Below are 17,581 nucleotides of genomic sequence, written 5' to 3'. Positions count from 1 at the left end.
GAGAGAAGGTTAATTCTGAGCGATCACATAGAGTCCCCTTTAACATGCATCTCCTTGCTGTTGCCATCAAGATGGAACTGGGGCCTTCCCTTAGCCACATCTTCCTCTCTTCAAACCTCTCTCTCCCTTCTTCATCTCCTTATTAATTCACAAATGAGGCTCTGATCAATGACGGTGATAAATAACGCCACACACAGTTTAAAGGCCAGGAAAAACAACATGGTCTTGGGGGTAAGTGCGGCCCAATCGATGGCAGTCAAACTCAACTCTTTGTTTTCCTCTCTAACGCTCCCCATCTCAAGCTTCGCACGTCCACATTGATCGTGCCGCTCTAAAGCTCTCGCTAAGTATGTGAACCCCACACCTCTGCACGGCTCCAAGGTGAATGATGGGGCGCATGTGTCACTGTGTTTCAGAGAGCTTACGTGTCATGTACCCAAAATCTTGTGAGATCAACTGCAATGTGCCAATAAAAAAACAATTTGATTAACCCAATAAGACCGGGAACGCATCTGTGTGTTTCTTTGGCTATTCAAAAATAGCATATATACAAGCTCATAGCGTGGCACAGAGTGCCGCGCTATGAGCTTGTAGATCTGATATTTTCTGAAATTGTGTTTTTTTTTCGCAAATCTTTAAATATATATTTATTTTTAGAGCGAACATTTTTAACTCAAATCTTTGCTTCTGGGGGGGGGGGGGGGGGGGGGGGGCATTTGTAGAATCCGCAGAAGCAAAGATTTGCAAAAATGTTCACGAAAAAATATATAGCAGATTTACAAGCTCATAGCGCGGCACTCGGCGGCCACGCTATGAGCTTGTAGATTTTTGAATAGCTAAAGAAATCTAAAAATGACACAGATGCGTTCCCGGTCTTAAAGGGTTAAGAAAGAGAAAGGATGCCAAGTGTTCTCATTTTGGATTGTAGCCTGTGGAAAAATGTGTCAGATATGATATTACTTAAGTGCAATTTCTGTCATTTCCTTGAAGGGGAAACCTTTTTAGCTCCTTACACAGGTCCATTATTGAGAGTCTACATTAAAGATGAAGATGAAAATACTATGGCTGATCTGCGTCACACAGCACCGTATTTTAATGCATTTGTCCTGTGCACCTTATTGGACCATGTGTTTTATTTATTATCAATATACAGAACTACACTAATTCTGTTGCATATCATTTGTTACAAGTAGCCTACCTAAGCCCTAAAGTATGCTTTGTCGTATGATGAGTAGTGTAAAAATCCGACCTGTAAGCTTGCTTGTAGATCTGCCATTTGCATAAAGAAAATCAGCTATAGCTATAACGGCCCGGACGGCTGGCGTAGCCGTCCGGGCACCTAGCCTCAATGTAGCCTGACAGCGCGTCGCGGGTTCGAGTCCCGATCCCGACGGCCTTTTCTGCGTTTCCTGTCAACCTACTGTGCTATCAATAAAGGCATAAAAAGCCCCAAAAATAATTCTTAAAAAAAAGAAATTCAGCCATAACATTTTTGAATCTTCATTTCAAAACCTTCGCCTATAACAATATGTTCAAAATAAATAGGCATACCAGATTGAAAGGGGTTAACCGCTTTGTTCTTTTGTTTGTTGGCATTTGAATATTGCACGCTCAGCACCTGCATAAGGAGTGCCTGCGTCACAGACCATTGTGTGGAAATTCATGAGAAGATTGAGAACAGTCGAGTATTAGACAACTGGGCTATTATTACACACACGCCCATTGAAAGGTCTTTTTTCTACCTGATCGTTACACTGCAACATCCTGGGATTTGACAGCGGAGTAGGCTAACTGAGCCATGGTGACATTATCACAGAATGCTGATCTGCAGCCTTGGGGACAGATGGCAGGCCTGAATGAACGGAGGACAAAAAGGGAGGTGGTGGTCCCTATAGATCACTGATCCCTAAAGGCACTGCAAGAAAAAAGAAACACACTGACAACACCATCACCGCTTGGTCACATGGTGTGTGCGCGCGTGCACTGTGAGGAAGAGGCTACGTGTTAACCCAGTCAATCCGGGGTCGCATCTACAAAGGTCTTCTAAATCCTAACAGTTTACTACAACATACAGTTTACTACAACATACAGTTTACTACAACATAGTATGTTGTAGTAATACATAGTATACAGTTTACTACAACATAGTATACTTATGTTGCTACATCAGTGGTTCTCAAACTCTTTCATGTCAAGGACCATACTGCCCTGCCAAGCCAAAGAGCAGTAACTACGTTTTTGGACACACCGACTTATTTGGGTATCCCAAAGGTCAAATTAGCCTTTGTGATGTTGGGGGATAAACATTGACCTCAAGAACATATGTACAATTAGTGTAATATCACTTATATGCCGATATCTCATTTGGCTGACCAGTTGAATCACTTTTAAACCCATTTTTCGGTGATTTTTGTTTTCGTAGTTTCGTACTGCACTCTGCCTTGGCAGGGCAGTATAGGCGGCGGGTAATGAAGGCTAGGGTAGGCTAAGCCTTCCCAAATGTTATCCTGGAAATGTTTTGAAATTGAGCAAATTATATATAATAAATGTGCGCAGCATTATTCAATTTTCATCCTGGGGCTCTGTATAAATTGGTCAATATCTAACCCTAACCCCAAAATAAAGTAACCAAAAAGTAACTTTATCCGCGGTAAACCCGAAAAAAATCGCGCGCGCACGGGAGGGGGACACATGCACGCGCGCGTGCATGTGTCCCGTATCAGCCTTCCCAAATGTCGGGCTCACCCGCCGCCTATGTCAAGGACCCCCAAAATGATATGTATTTGGCCGCCATCTGAAAATATTTTGTTCCAGGGAACACCCCAGAAGCAAAGATTTGAGTCAAAAATGTTCCCTTTAAAGTATATGTATATATTCATAGATTTGCACACATTTTCAAGATTTTTCAAAAAATAGCAGATCTACAAGCTCATAGCGCGGCACTCGGTGCCGTGCTATGAGCTTGTATATCTGCTATTTTTGAATAGCACAAAGTATAAAATAAATGGTTATAGCCAAAATCTAAAATGACACAGATGCCTTCCCGGATTGAATGGTTTAAAAGTGTGTGCTGCATACTTTTTACTCTCTCTCTCTCTCATTCTGTTCTTACAGTAAGTGTCCTTGTTAGTGTCTCTGCAAGAGAGGGAACGAACGGGCTGAGAGAGAGTGAGGTAGGGAGGCAGAGAGAGAGACGAGAGCGGGAGAGAGAGAGGAAGAGAAACCAGGAAAGAAAGAAACTGAGAAAAAGACAGCGAGAGAGAGAGAGAGAGAGAGAGATGAATAGAGGTATAGCACCAGTGTGCAGGGCCACTCATCTCCCAGCGGTTTCTCTTTTGCACTTCACCTCTCCATCCAGAATCGCTTTTATTTCCCTGCTTTGGCAGCGAGACAGACAGAGTGGGAGAGAGGTATTAGATATTGACTCACCAACCATGCACCTTTCAGCTCAACTCCGTTAACTGTGAACTATGGCGTTAGCCTCTCCAAATGAGCCCCCTGCGAGGAGCGGGCTGTGGTTTTTGCAGGTTGCAGAGCCGGGAGTGGTGGGTGCAGAGATGGATGGGTGTTTTTTAAAGGGATAGTTCACCCCAAAAAATACTTTTTTTCCCTATCGATTAGTCACCCCATGGAGACTTGAATTCATGGATAGTTGTTTGTTTTTGTCGGAGACATTCCTAAGCCAATAATTTGATGACTGGCGGACCGGTAGGCAGTGGTTCCGGTATGAGACAACCTGAACCGCTGCCGGTAAGGGTCTACTTTGTTCCTATTGAGCTGGGAACCCCCTGGAACCCCCTCAAGGACCCCTGGGGGTCCCTGGACCCCACAATGACGAGTGAACTATAGCAATATAGCATTAGCCTTTCCAAAAACGTGATGCCTTGTCAAACCTTGGACAGCAGATTATCTACATTCAGGCTTATGGCCAATTCATAAGTCCACTTTTCAGCTGAAAATAAGTCAAATTATTGGTCCCGGACACAATTCTAATTAGCCTTCAGATTGTCAATGGAACGTTTGGCACCGCTGCCTTTCTATCCGTCTCTCTCTCTCTCTCTGTCTTTCTCTTCATTCAGTTAATTTGAATTCAACGCAACGGGAGCTGTCCTGACACGACACTGAAAATTCCATTTGCCGCAGGACCAGGATGTGACAAAGATGATTACTAACAATTACATTTTTACATAATTACAAACGGATGACATAAACAAAACAGATCCCCTTTATTTTGCCTCTTTCCCCGTGTTCATTTTTAGCATTCGTTTTCTATTACCAGTACACACACCCCCCTCCCCCCCTTTCCTCTCTATTCTCTCCTCCTGTTTAATCCATTCAATCCGGCAACGCGTCTGTGTCATTTTACATTTCTTTGGCTATCCGAAAATATCAGATCTACAAGCTCATAGCGCGGCACTCGGTGCCGCGCTATGAGCTTGTAGATCTGCTATTTTTGAGAAAATGTGTGCAAATCTTTGAATATATATATTTTTTTTTCTAAAAGCAAAAAAATGTTTTGCTCAAATCTTTGCTTCTGGGGATTCTACAAATGTCTAAATCCTAACAGTATTCATATTTTGAGATGGGGGCCCACGGCCAAAACACATATAATTTTGGTTGGTATTGTTACTATAAAAAAATATATATATATATTCAAAGATTTGCACAAAATTGTCACGATTTTTCCAAAAATAGCAGATCTACAAGCTTGTCTGCTTATCTGCTATTTTTTGAATAGCCAAAGAAATCTGAAAATGACACAGATGCGTTCCCGGGTCTTAACGGGTTAATTCTATTGCTCGCTCCTGTGTTTCTCCTCATCCACTGTGACTCCTCTCTCCCCCTCTCTCTCCTTGCTATCCGTTTTCATCAACAGCTCCTTGTCTCTCTCTCTCTCTCTCTCCGCCACCCCGCTGTCCCTCTTCTTGTCTCCCTGTCGTCCTCCATCCATCAGACATCCTCCTCCTCCTCTCTCTCCTCTCTACACCCTCAGTCCTCCAACGTCCCCCCTCACGTCCTCGGTGGTGGACAAAGTATTCAATCCTTGTACTGGCGTACTTGCTTACAAACACCACTTAACCATTCAATCCGGGAACACATCGGTGTCATTTTAAAGCTAGAAAACCATTATTTTATACTTTGGGCTATTCAAGAATAGCAGATCTACAAGCTCGTAGCGTGGCACCGAGTGCTGCGCTACGAGCTTGTAGATCTGCTATTTTTGAAACATCTTGAACATGTGTGCAAATCTTTGAATATATATATATCTTTTAAACATCTTTGCTTCTGGAGGTCCCTGGAACAAAATATTTTACAAATGTTCGCTTTAAAACAATATATATTCAAAGATTTGCACACATTTTCACGTTTTTTTCCCCCCAAAGGCTCTGAGTGCCATTGACGTGTTTGACGTGTTTTGGTGTTTTCAGGGTTTATCCATGAGATGGCGCTGTTCGCAAGCCAGCGATCACCATCTGAGTCCTTCAGAGGCACCGAGGCAGCAAAACCACGTGATCGCCAAAAAAACACCACGTAGACTTCCTGTTTGAAAAAAAAAAAAGTCCTCCTCATTCAACTGCCCATTTATATGGAATGGACGATCGCGGCTGGCCAATTTTTTTTTTCTCCGAGTGTGCGAGTCCCCGCTACGTCTTTTACCGTGATCGGCGGGTTGATCGCTGTGAAGAATAATATTCTATAATTTTTCAAAGGTGAGTGAAAACACTCAACTAGACAATGTTTTTTTTTGGCATTGAATGAGATAAGTACATTTTGATACCAACACTTTTGTACTTTTACCCAAGTACATTTTGTACTTGGGTAAACTTGGGTACATTTTGTAACAGATTATTTCTACATCGCAGTATTGATACTTTTAAGTAAAAAATGAGAGTACTTTTTCCACCACTGTCCTCACCTAACCTCACAGCTCCTCTCCTATCCTCCTAATCGCGCCTCTGCCCTCCATCCCCTCTCCTCCCCCTCCTCCTAAACTATCGTCTCCCTATCTCTTACCCATCCCCTCTTTTCCTCCCTCACGCTCATTATAACGGAGTCATGCTGACTGAACACAAGGCTCCAGAGGATCCTAATAATGACCCAAAGGATCTCAACTGCATCTAATAATCCCCACCGAGATGGATTGACGCTCTTGAAGTGCATCGTGGGGCGAAACAGTCAGTTATCCTTGCGCTTCGTCATGAGGCTGTCGTACGACGCAGTGGTGGAAAGTAACTAAATATATGTACAATAAGTACAATTTTGAGGTATTTGTACTTTACTTGAGCATTTCCAATTTACTTTTACTTCCACTCCACTACATCTCCTTAGCAAATATCGTACTTTTACTCCCCTACAATTATTTGAAAACTTTAGTTACTAGTTACTTTGTAGATTTTGATTATACATTAAAAACATAGGTTAACCACTTCAGCCCTACATTATATACATTTCGGCCATTTGAAAATATCCGAACAAGCTATCCGAACAATCCGAACAAGCTCACAATGCGTCGCGATGCGACGCATTGTGAGCTTGTAGATCTGCAATTTTCAAAGATTTTTATACATTTGAAAAATGTAAATGGGCCATTCTGCAAAATGAGTACTTTTACTTTTGGTACTTTAAGTGCATTTTGATGCCAATACTTTTGTACTTTCACTCAAGTACTGTACATTTTGCTTTTACTTGTAACAGTATTTCTTTATTGCAGTATTGTTACTTTTACTAAGTAAAACAATTTTTTTCCACCACTGGTACGAAGGTGTCCCACGCTGAAAATATCGGATCTACCAAGTTCACAACTTCTCAGTGAGCTTGTAGACCAGACTATTTTCGACATGGTGGCGCTGTTGTACGGTGGAGTATGAATTAGGCAGCATTTGATCATTGTGAGGATCCCAACGGTGCATTACTTTTAGTTCGGGGATCCCAAGGGAACTCTTTCAGCTGTCAGAGAGTCATATGTCAAAGAAAATGCACCGCTTCCCGACAAGTGCAAAATCGTAGCATGAAGTCAGTGGGACTTCTATACTGAAGTTTGTAAAAAAGTAGTGCAGTTTTTTGAATCTGCACAACTTTTCCTCTTTTGATTTTTAAACCATTTCATCTCTTGTTCCCTATCTGTCTTCCCTACGTTTTTTTCTTCTTCTTCTCATTCCATTGTCAGTTCTCATCTCAAAAAGTTAGTAGATTGAAATGTCGTAACTCACTCGACACCTTGTCTCTTTGCACTGTCTGAGGGCGCCTGTGATTATGTCTGAATGTGGGTGGGCAGATCTGGGTTTTCCCTACCTTTATTTTATTCTGTGAACTGCAGGGAGGGGGGGGGGGGGGGGGGGTTGATACCGATATATCCCATTATTCTCTAATCTAATGTGACATTTATCCAAGTCAAAGAGGACATTTGTGCGGTGAAAGGAGGAGGAATGTATGGTAAGATACATTATTGACTTGTTGTTGGCAGTTGTTATTTTAACCCATTGATACCTGGAACGCATCTGTGTCACTTTAGATGTCTTTGGCTATTCAAAAATAGCAGATATACAAGCTCATAGCGTGGCACCGAGTGCCGCGCTATGAGCTTGTAGATCTGCTATTTTTGAAAAATCGTGATTTTTTTTTTTTCCGAATTTTTTTTAGGATTTTGATTTTTTTTAGACGTGGCCTCAGGTCTCAATGGGTTAAATTCTATTTATCCATCCATCCATCCGTCCCTCCCTCCCCGCCAGGCAGGCAGAGATGTTGTGATCGCTTGTCTCTGCCTGTTCAGCTTGCAATCAGTGTCATATTTCTCGTGCGAGCTGCCCGCACCCCACAGACCTCAATTCCGGAACATATATTTTTATAATTGGGGTCAAAAACAGCTACATCATTTTATGTGAGTTAATAATCATAGAGCAATCATCTCTCCCGGCTATGGGATACGTGTCCCGCGACGCTATCGACTGGAACAAGCCAATCGGGTGCAAGTTGTCCGTCCGGCATATGGGATCCACCCCACCAGCCAATTACAGCGCTCCAGTCCCTCCGGCTGTATATGGGGACGTTAAGATGGATGATCGTTCTTTTGAGCAATAGGCTCTATGCACAGCAGCCATTTTGGAGAAAAATTGGGCCTCTTCTGACTTCCTACACAGGTGTTACCAATGATACTAATGAAGGCTCTGTTCCATTCTGGTCAAACAGAGTCAGGGTGCTGATATTGTGCATGTTGGCTCACTAGAAATACTAGTGGGTCTCAAAGTGTGGTCCAGGGACCCTTATGGTTCCTTGAGAGGGTGTAACTCTGAGAGTGTACAAATGGAACCAAATGGACCCTCCCGGGTCCATTTGGTTCCATTTGTACACTCTCAGAGTTATGGGGGTCCTTGAAATTAAAAAGTTTGAGAACCACTGCATGTGCTACACTAAATGGAACAGAGCCTTCATTAGTGTCATTGGTAAAACCTGTGAAGGAAGAAAGGAAGGGGCCCAATTTCTGTCCAATATGGCTGCTGTGCATAGAGCCTATTTCAAGATAAAAGCAGGCCACGTCTAAAGACAGAACAGCTGACAAAGCTTTTGACTGGGATAGTGAAGCATGTCAATGTGGTACGTGAACATTAGGCATGCTCTGACACAAACTTTGAGCTTCACGGACATGCCCAGGGAACATTTGCTGAGGTCCCTGTATTACTTTAGTTACTTTAGTCTGAAAAATCCGGATAATACCGGTTCCATGGGGCAGGCCCCTGAGTTGGAAGCATGCCGTGCAAAATGAAGTGGGCATGACTGAGACATAAATCTCCACTGTGTGAGTGCAAGTAAATAGTAAATTAGACACGGCAATGAACTTACTGTACCATAGAACATCATCCATTACCATTGCTATCAACTCGTCCCCAACTTCTGCAAAGGCCACAGCCCGTAGCTATGACAATGATATCAGCGCCACCCGCAGAAACCAATGATAAAGAGAGCGAGGGAAAGCGAAGATAGAAGGGGAACGAGTTTCCTAACCCTTCAGCCCTTCACGTCTGTTTTAACAGAACATGCTTTGTGATAACACTTTCAGTGAGCAGTTGGCCATGCAGTTTCTCGGCATTGGTTCATTTCACATTTATAAAATATTTGCGAGCAGAAATACGTTTCGTATCAACACTTCTAAATCATATTGTGTATGTTTCTAAAACATATTGTAGATTATAGTTGTTATCTATGTCAACATAATCCCACAGTAAATTACGGACTTCAGGTTCTTCAGTTAGGGTGTTGAAGATTGCTGCCAGGGCCTTCCTTATACAAGATATGTATGCCTTAATACTGCTAAGGATCCATTTTCTAACAAATTGAGTACAACAGAAGAAAGTCCAAATATTAGATTATGTCAATATTACATATTACAACAGCGGAGAGCAATGTAGGGCAAACATATTTATTTGACCCTCCGGAAAAACGCAATTATGCTAAATAATTAATATATATGGTCTCCAATAATAATATGCGATTATACAGTTTTTTTAATTATTTTTTTTAAAGGCCGCATCGCATAATATGCGCATCGCATAATATGCCCATCGCATAATATCGCATAATATGCAAAATATGCGGCGCAACTTTTTGCATATTCCGCAACTTTTCGCATATTTTGCAACTTCACGCAATTTCACCGCATAAAATCACATGAAACCGTGCATATTTCATCGCATAATCTAGGATTTTAGCCCGCATAATCTAGGATTTTAGCCCGCATAATCTAGGATTTTAGCCCGCATAATCTAGGATTTTAGCCCGCATAATCAAGGATTTTAGCCCGCATAATCAAGGATTTTAGCCCGCATAATCAAGGAGTTTTACACACGTTTTTTCTGGAGGGTCTTTATCAGGAAACCACAGGCATCCTGAATACTGCTGCTGTGCGGTCTGCTAAAACACAACCATCAACAACAACATGCATCTCGTTAACACCCAGACAACTTATGAAGCTCACATTTACATAAGGAACTGTCTCAGAAATTACAGAGCGTATACCATTTGTTCTCTTTGACATTTGTACGACAGAGCACTTACTGGAAATGTGTGGTGTTGTGTGCCAATGGGGTAATCACTGGTATTTGGCTTTCTAGCTGTCACAGAGGCTACAAAAGAGAGAACGCTGTAACACGCCGAAGGAGGAGACGGACTTCATTCAAACATGTTGTTACCTTGTGCATGGCGACATGGCAGTGTCCACTGATGTAGGTGTCTGTCTGTGTCGTGTGTGTGTGTGTGTGTGTGTGTGTGTGTGTGTGTGTGTGTGTGTGTGTGTGTGTGTGTGTGTGTGTGTGTGTGTGTGTGTGTGTGTGTGTGTGTGTGTGTGCGTGTGTGCGTGCGCAGTGGTGGAAAAAGTACTCAGATGTTTTACCTAAGTAAAAGGATCACTACTTCAATATAGAAATACTCCGTTACAAAAGTCCAGAATTCAAAATTTACTTGAGTAAAAGTACAAAAGTATTGGTATCAAAATGTACTTAAGTACCAAAAGTAAAAGTACTAAAATAGCAGATCTACAAGCTCACAACACGTTGCATCGCGACGTGTTGTGAGCTTGTGGATCGGCTATTTTCCGGGCCGAGCCGGGCAGAAAATGTATGCTAATTAGTCGAGCTCAACTGCAATTAGCGGCTGAACGGTAAGGCAGACGGAAATGGCAGTGCATGCGTTGGATGCAACTCAAAGTGAACTTTACCCAGGTATCTAGTTCGTGGCCGTCTGACCTTCCTAGCCTAACTGCCGAAAATAGTCAAAACTTAAATATCAAAAATCGTCTTAAGTGGCCGTTTCCAAGATGTTTTGGCCATTATCTCTGGAACGGAAGGTCCAATCTAATCAGTTCAAAGCTTGCTGGATGCGTGACTTTGGGGAGTTTTTCGAGTTTCGGGCCTAAAATTATGGTACTAGCTCGAACCGCTAGTTAGGGCCGTACTTTCATTTTCAGGCCTGTTGAGAACTCTAGAGAGAGGTAGAGAGCGGTGCTAGAGAGGGAGAGAACGTAATAAAGAAAGACAGAAAGAAAGAGTGACAGAGGGAGAGAGAGAGAGAGAGAGAGAGAGAGAGAGCGGTTTGAGTGAAGAGCAGCGGTGGTTATTTGATCATAAATGGTCCCTTGCTGTTTGGGGGGATGAGGAAGCCCAGGTGCCTGTCAACAGTCTAGACTTTGATCAATGTGCCTCTGGGCTGCATCCACACACCTCATCTGTCTAGTGACGCTCTAGTCCAGTGCTTCTCAAAGTGGGGTCTAGGGACCCCCAGGGGTCCTTGACACTTTAACCACTTTAATCCTATATACATCAGCTATTGGGAAATAGCTGATCTACAAGCTCACAACACGTCACATTGCGTTGCGACACGCTGTGAGCTTGTACAATGAAAACATTGTGAAAAACATTTAATATCTTTGAAATATTTTAACAATATAAATCTTGTATGGGGGTCCCTGGCATAATGAAATAATTATTTTCAGATGGGGGTCCGCGGCCAAATACACATTAATTTGGGGGTCCTGGACATTTTGAGAACCACTGCTACAGACTAGTCTACACACTTTGGCATTTGATAATACCCTCCTTAACTTTAGAAGCATAATGAGTTCCCTTTTCACAATGTCTTTACCATACATGATTTAGGATTTAGCCATGGCAAGATGTGGAAACGCATTTCTAGTTTCCAAAGCAGGGATTGTACTGTACCTGCTGTGTGTACAGTACAGTGTAGATGTATTTGTGCTGCTCAGGTGAAAACCTTCCTTTTTATCATCATCATTATTATTATTACATATATGAAAAAAAAAGTTTTTAAATAGTGAAAATAGCCAATCTCAAAAAGCTCACAACGTGTCAATATGAAACGTGTTGTAAGCTTGTAGATCTGCTATTTTCACTACTTTTGTGCTACACTTTTGTATGATGAAATGAGCTGGCAGGAAAAACGTTTTTCCTTTTCTCCTCGGTCAGCTATTTGCAATTGTTGATGACATGTATTAATGTGTTAATATTCTATGCTCTCTTGATGAATTGAATACTTAGGACCACAATGGAAAAAAGTGTTTTACTGTACCTGCGTGCTGATTACATGTTTTGACTAATAAAGTAGTCAACCAATCAATCAATAAAGCAATGACATATTCCATCTGGTTCAATTAGTAAACTCTCTGAGTTATATTAACACACACTGATTTGTGCATTAGGTATGGTATACTTTTACAAGGTCAGATACAAATATAACTTATATAAGGACTTAATATTGCAAACAGCTGCCTGTTGAGTGGCATTCGACTTTTTTTTATTTTGCCATGATGTGAACTTAATCTTTAGAGGACCTGTCCTTGGAGCAGGCTGCCAGCTGGCTGACAATTTGTGTTAATTTAACTCCTAGTGCACATTTGTACACTCTCAGAGTTACAAATGGATACATTTTACTGTGTGCCTCTTTTTAGACCTGTAATTTATGTGTATATGCATGTAACAATATGTATACGATATTCACACTGTAGTTATGTATAATTGCTTAGTGGACACTGGACAGTACAAAGGCTACATATGCACCTTAAAGGAAATTTACATAGTCTTCAGGGTGACCTGAGGACTATTCATCAGTGACCAGCATTCACAGCCGTAAAGGAGAACGGAGTCCACAGTCGCAGAAATTAAAAGCTCTCCATGCAAGCGCTTTCCTCATTTTATGTTCCTGCTCCGTGAAGCTGACCCGCGCGCCCATGTATTTAAAGTCATTGACCTCCTTTAGCACAGCGCCCCCTATTGTTGTCTGGGGCAAATATATTCTTGTGGATGTTATAGGTTAAGACCTCAGTTTTCTTTGGGTTTAGCATGAGACCATCTTTGGCACACTCTAAGTGCACTCTGGTTAAGAGCTCCTCTGCCTGTTCTACTTAATTAGCAGGCAGATGTCATCGGCGTAGATCAGATCTGTCAGGCTTCCTGCAGGATGTCTCGTAGACCTTACTGGGAGTAATAGTGAAGCCGAGTTCTTGCTCCTATCCTCTAATAGCCTGTCTAAGGGCGTAGTCCAGTGCTATTGCGAAAAGGAAGGGGGCGAGGGTGTCTCCTTGCAGCACTCCAGTTTGGATGTTAAACGCCTCGCTCCGTCCGGCGTTATCACTTTGGCTCTTGTTCCCATATGCATGGTCTCAGTAGCTTGGGCGGAACATCATGGGCCTTGAGTATTTTCACCACCATTCCTCTGTGTATAGAGACAAATGCCTCCTTAAAGTCGATGAAGCACACCATTAGGTTGTTTCTCTTCATCTCTTCAATGATCTTCCGTTAAGGCAAGGATTTGGGCTAAGGTGGCTCTCTCCGCTCGAAATCCATTTAGGTTTTCTCTGAGACGGGGATTGATAGCACTCTGTATCCCGTTCCGTCACCATGCAGTTTAAAAGTTGTGTGGGAGTTTATGGAGGGACTTTGGATATACAGCAGTTGGCGGTTGTTAATCTTGGGGGTCCAACTTCTATTGATTCTTCATTCACCGGAGGAATACGAGAAAATATTCTTTCCCCCCATGGATTCAAAGCTTCACAGCGTGAGTAACTGACAGAGGAAAAAGTCATTGGGAGTGAAGAATTCCTTTAACTGAATTATGTATTAAGTGTTTGAGTTGTGAGCAGTGGTTCCCAAACTTTTTTGCTCGAGACCCAAAAGAGAAATTTTATGTCTTGGCCGGGACCCAAAGTAGTGAAAACTATTTTCACTACTCTGCTATTTTCACTACTTCTTAAACTTTTTAAAAAATATATTTATGGAAAGTATTAGATTTCATTTTATTTCTGAAATACTTTTGGAAAATGTTGGAATTGTTTTTAATTGATGAAAAGTTGTGATTCTTTTTAAATATTTTGAAATAATATATATAGATTTATTTTAAATGTAGGAAACAGAAAGAAAAAAACAACAATAATAGACCCCATAATAAATTGGTCCATGACCCAAAGTCCTGGGGGATGAGGACCCGCTGTTTGGGAAACAGTGTGTTAGAGCTAATAGATCATTAATAACTCATCATCTGTTGACATAATTGTTTATGTCATTTATCAGGGCAGAATACAATGTTAAAGGAAGGACACTCTGGAATACCCATGAAGAGTTATGATGTAACTTTGTTTCCTGAAGAAACCAAACCAGAAAAGTCGAAGAGTTGCAGACGAATCAACATGCCTCAGAGATTAAGCAGTCACCTCAAATTTCAAGCACTTACACAGCGACACAATGAATTACTCCACAATAAATATTTTGGCCTCTGATCTGACTCTGATATCTCATTTCATCAATTCATTTGCAGTTAAGTACCATATTCTCTCTTAAAGTCTAGCAATTGACCTCATCCTAACCCCCGCCCGATCCATTTTAATCCATTTCGACCTCAGAACTGCGTTTGACACGGTAGATCATGCCACTTCTTCAACTAACTGCCGTAGTCACCGGGTGGCCTTAACAGGCCCAGTGTAAGGTTGGCTTGGATCCAACCTTACAATTGGTGATACATCATCAGCCACAGGAAGGCCCACAGGACTCAATCCTGTTCTCACTCTTCTGCACACCCACACTGCTTGGAGATATCATTTTCACTGAGACGTAGTAGGCAATATCAACCTCATCTTCTTAACCCATTGATACCTGGAACGCATCTGTGTCACTTTAGATGTCTTTGGCTATTCAAAAATAGCAGATATACAAGCTCATAGCGCGGCACCGAGTGCCGCGCTATGAGCTTGTATATCTGCTATTTTTGAAAAATCGTGAAAATATTGTTTTTATATTTTTTTCCGAAAAACTGTTAGGATTTAGATTTTTTTTAAGAATGGCCTCAGGTCTTGATGGGTTAACCCATTAAGACCGGGAACGCATCTGTGACTCATTTTTTGATTTCTTTGGCTATTCAAAAATAGCAGATATACAAGCTCGCTTATGAGCTTGTAGATCTGCTATTTTTTGAAAGAATCGTTAAAGTTTGTGCAAATCTTTTGAATATATATCATTTTTTAAAGCGACATTTTTAACTCAAATCTTTAATTCTGGGGATTCTACAAATGTCTTCTAAATCCTAACAGTTTTATTTTTTGTTGCTATATACATCAGTGGTTCTCAAACTTTTTCATGTCAAGGACCCCCAAATTATGTATTTGGCCGCGGACCCCCACCTGAAAATATTTTATTCCAGGAAAATGTATATATCCTATTATAATTCTAGTAACCTCTGTCTGTAGTGGTGAGTAGGTGAGTACGTGAAGCTACCCGGTTCTCCTCAGTGGCTGGAGCAATTGCTCTGATTTTGCACACAGTCATTGACCATTACCATCTGAACTTAACTGTGAAGCCCGTTTTTCAATTTAATCCAATCTCAGCTTCTTATTAGCGTTTTAGTGTAAAACACTGTCACCATGGTTACGGGGCTGCCCAGCTATGGGACGAACTGCCTCCCGGGTTGCCAGATCGTGTGCGCATATCCCCCCACGGATGCGTCGACCGGGTATGGTCTAGTTTTCACAAATTTTCACAACTTTCTTTTTCAAAAATAGCAGATCTACAAGCTCGTACAGTATATCTGCTATTTTTGAATAGCCAAAGAAATCTAAAGTGGCACAGATGCGTTCCCGGTCTTAATGGGCTAACACAATATCACAACACATAGTCTCTCTCAACTTCTTCTGCAAATGAATGAAAGCTAATTTGAGTACTCTGTCTTACAACACAACGCCAGATTATTTTTTCCCCCCCTTTCTTCTTTTTGACAGTGACTAATAATGAGCATGTAAAGACTAGTGACATCATGCTTCCTCAAACAAGGCTAGGTGAACCCAGCATATGGCTGAACCGTGTATGCATTTAGGCAATGTGCCCAATTGTGGGCAATTTGTTATAGGCAGTAGTGCCTTGTGCAGTAAAATGGTCTATCACACGTTTTATGGCTCTATTCTTCCGCGATTTACAGTCATTGTGTCTTGTTAAATGTTTTGGACAATTTAGTGATCAGAAGTGGAAAAACGGTCCAAATGGGGATGTATAACGTCCTCAATTCGAGTGTTTCAAGGGGCTCTTACTTTCTCCACACATCTATAGTATATTATCTATCTATGCAACTAAATATTGAATCAGGACTATTGGAGGATACTTTTAAAAATGCTCAGATCGGGACTCGGGAGCACAGAAAACTTTATGGGGACAACAGATTATTACTAACTAGACCATACCCGGTGAAGTGCGCAGGCAAAAGTAGTTGCAAACGTGGGGTTATTGCACGTCCTGTCGCGCATAAAAATGCGAATAAACAGCTGAGATTTAGTGATATCGAAGAACCGTCTCGACAGTTCCATGCACATGGTAATGGTCAATGGCTGTGCGCGATTTGAGAGCAATAGCTCCAGGCACTGAGGAGAACCGGGCAGAAGATTTTTTTACATAAAAATGGGAATAAACAGCTGAGATTTAGTGATATCGAAAAACGGGCTTCGGAGTTCCATGCGCATGGTGATGGTGAATGGCTGTGCGCAATTTGAGATCAATAGCTCCAGGCACCGAGGAGAACCGGGCAGAAACATGTTTGGGCTCACAGGTTTGGCTTCCGTGGTTTGGTCTCAGACACTACTACAGGTTTGGCTTCAGTGGTTTGGTCTCAGACACTACTACAGAGGTTACTAGAATTATATGAGGATAAACTCACTTGAGGGAATGAGGCAGAAAGCCATTTTGGACGTGGCAATATGTCCGATGTCTGCAATGCAAGTGTTTCTGATCAAAATCTGGCACAATAAAAATGACCAGGTTACAGGCAAATGTGCCGAGAATTCCATTTAGAATAGTGTATGTGTTTAAATCGGTAAAAAAAAAGGTCTATACATGTATTTAAAGGAATAGTTCACCCCAAAAAATATGTATTTTCTATCAATTACACACCCCATGAAGCCTTGAGTTTTTGTCGCATTCCTGAGCCAATAAGTTGATGACCGGGTGTATTTCCAGTAGGAGACTCAAAGAGACTCCTTTGAGTCTCCTACCGGATACATTAGCATCTTTCCGCCGGTAATCAAATTATTGGCTTTGGAATGAGACAAAAACAAAAAGAATCAATAGAAAATTAGTATTTTTTTGGACACACCCACACTTTACTTGAAACATTTGAATGAACTCGCTCAAGTATTTACACGGCCTGAATCATTAAAATCCATTCATCTGTATGGATATGAGAAAAGGGCTGGGCTGCCTAGGATAGAAGGATGGCCTGAAGGTCAAAGACAATGACCTTTAAACAATGTGTTCCCCCGTGACGGCGTGACCCCAACACTGAGTGATGGGGGGCGAGCAAAAAGATCCCCTCAGGGGTCAAATTAGCTGTGCAGTTCTGACTGTTAACCCATTCAACAAATTATATGTTTTCGGCCGCCGATCCTCAACGAAATATAGGTTAACCACGTAACCCCCTATATACTTTGTTGCATGCCGAATAACAACATGAAATGTTTTCCTTTTTTTAATTTATTTTTTTATCTCCGCCTATAATGACGCAAAATACGGATGCCAGGGTTAAAGTCATTAAATAGGATCACCAA

At 41.7% G+C, this 17,581-nt stretch overlaps 1 protein-coding gene across 1 annotated transcript in view; it reads right to left on the bottom strand.

The window, feature by feature from the left end:
• whrna (whirlin a) overlaps positions 1-17,581 on the bottom strand; it is a gene marked incomplete at its 5' end in the record, with an annotated part of 218,535 nt that overhangs the window by 92,282 nt on the left and 108,672 nt on the right. The window lies entirely within an intron of this gene.

This window comes from Gymnoscopelus microlampas (genome assembly GCF_963454915.1).
Source record: "Gymnoscopelus microlampas genome assembly, chromosome: 21".
In the NCBI taxonomy this organism is placed as follows: Eukaryota; Metazoa; Chordata; class Actinopteri; order Myctophiformes; family Myctophidae; genus Gymnoscopelus; species Gymnoscopelus microlampas.
This window is presented reverse-complemented; position numbering and strand designations above follow the sequence as displayed.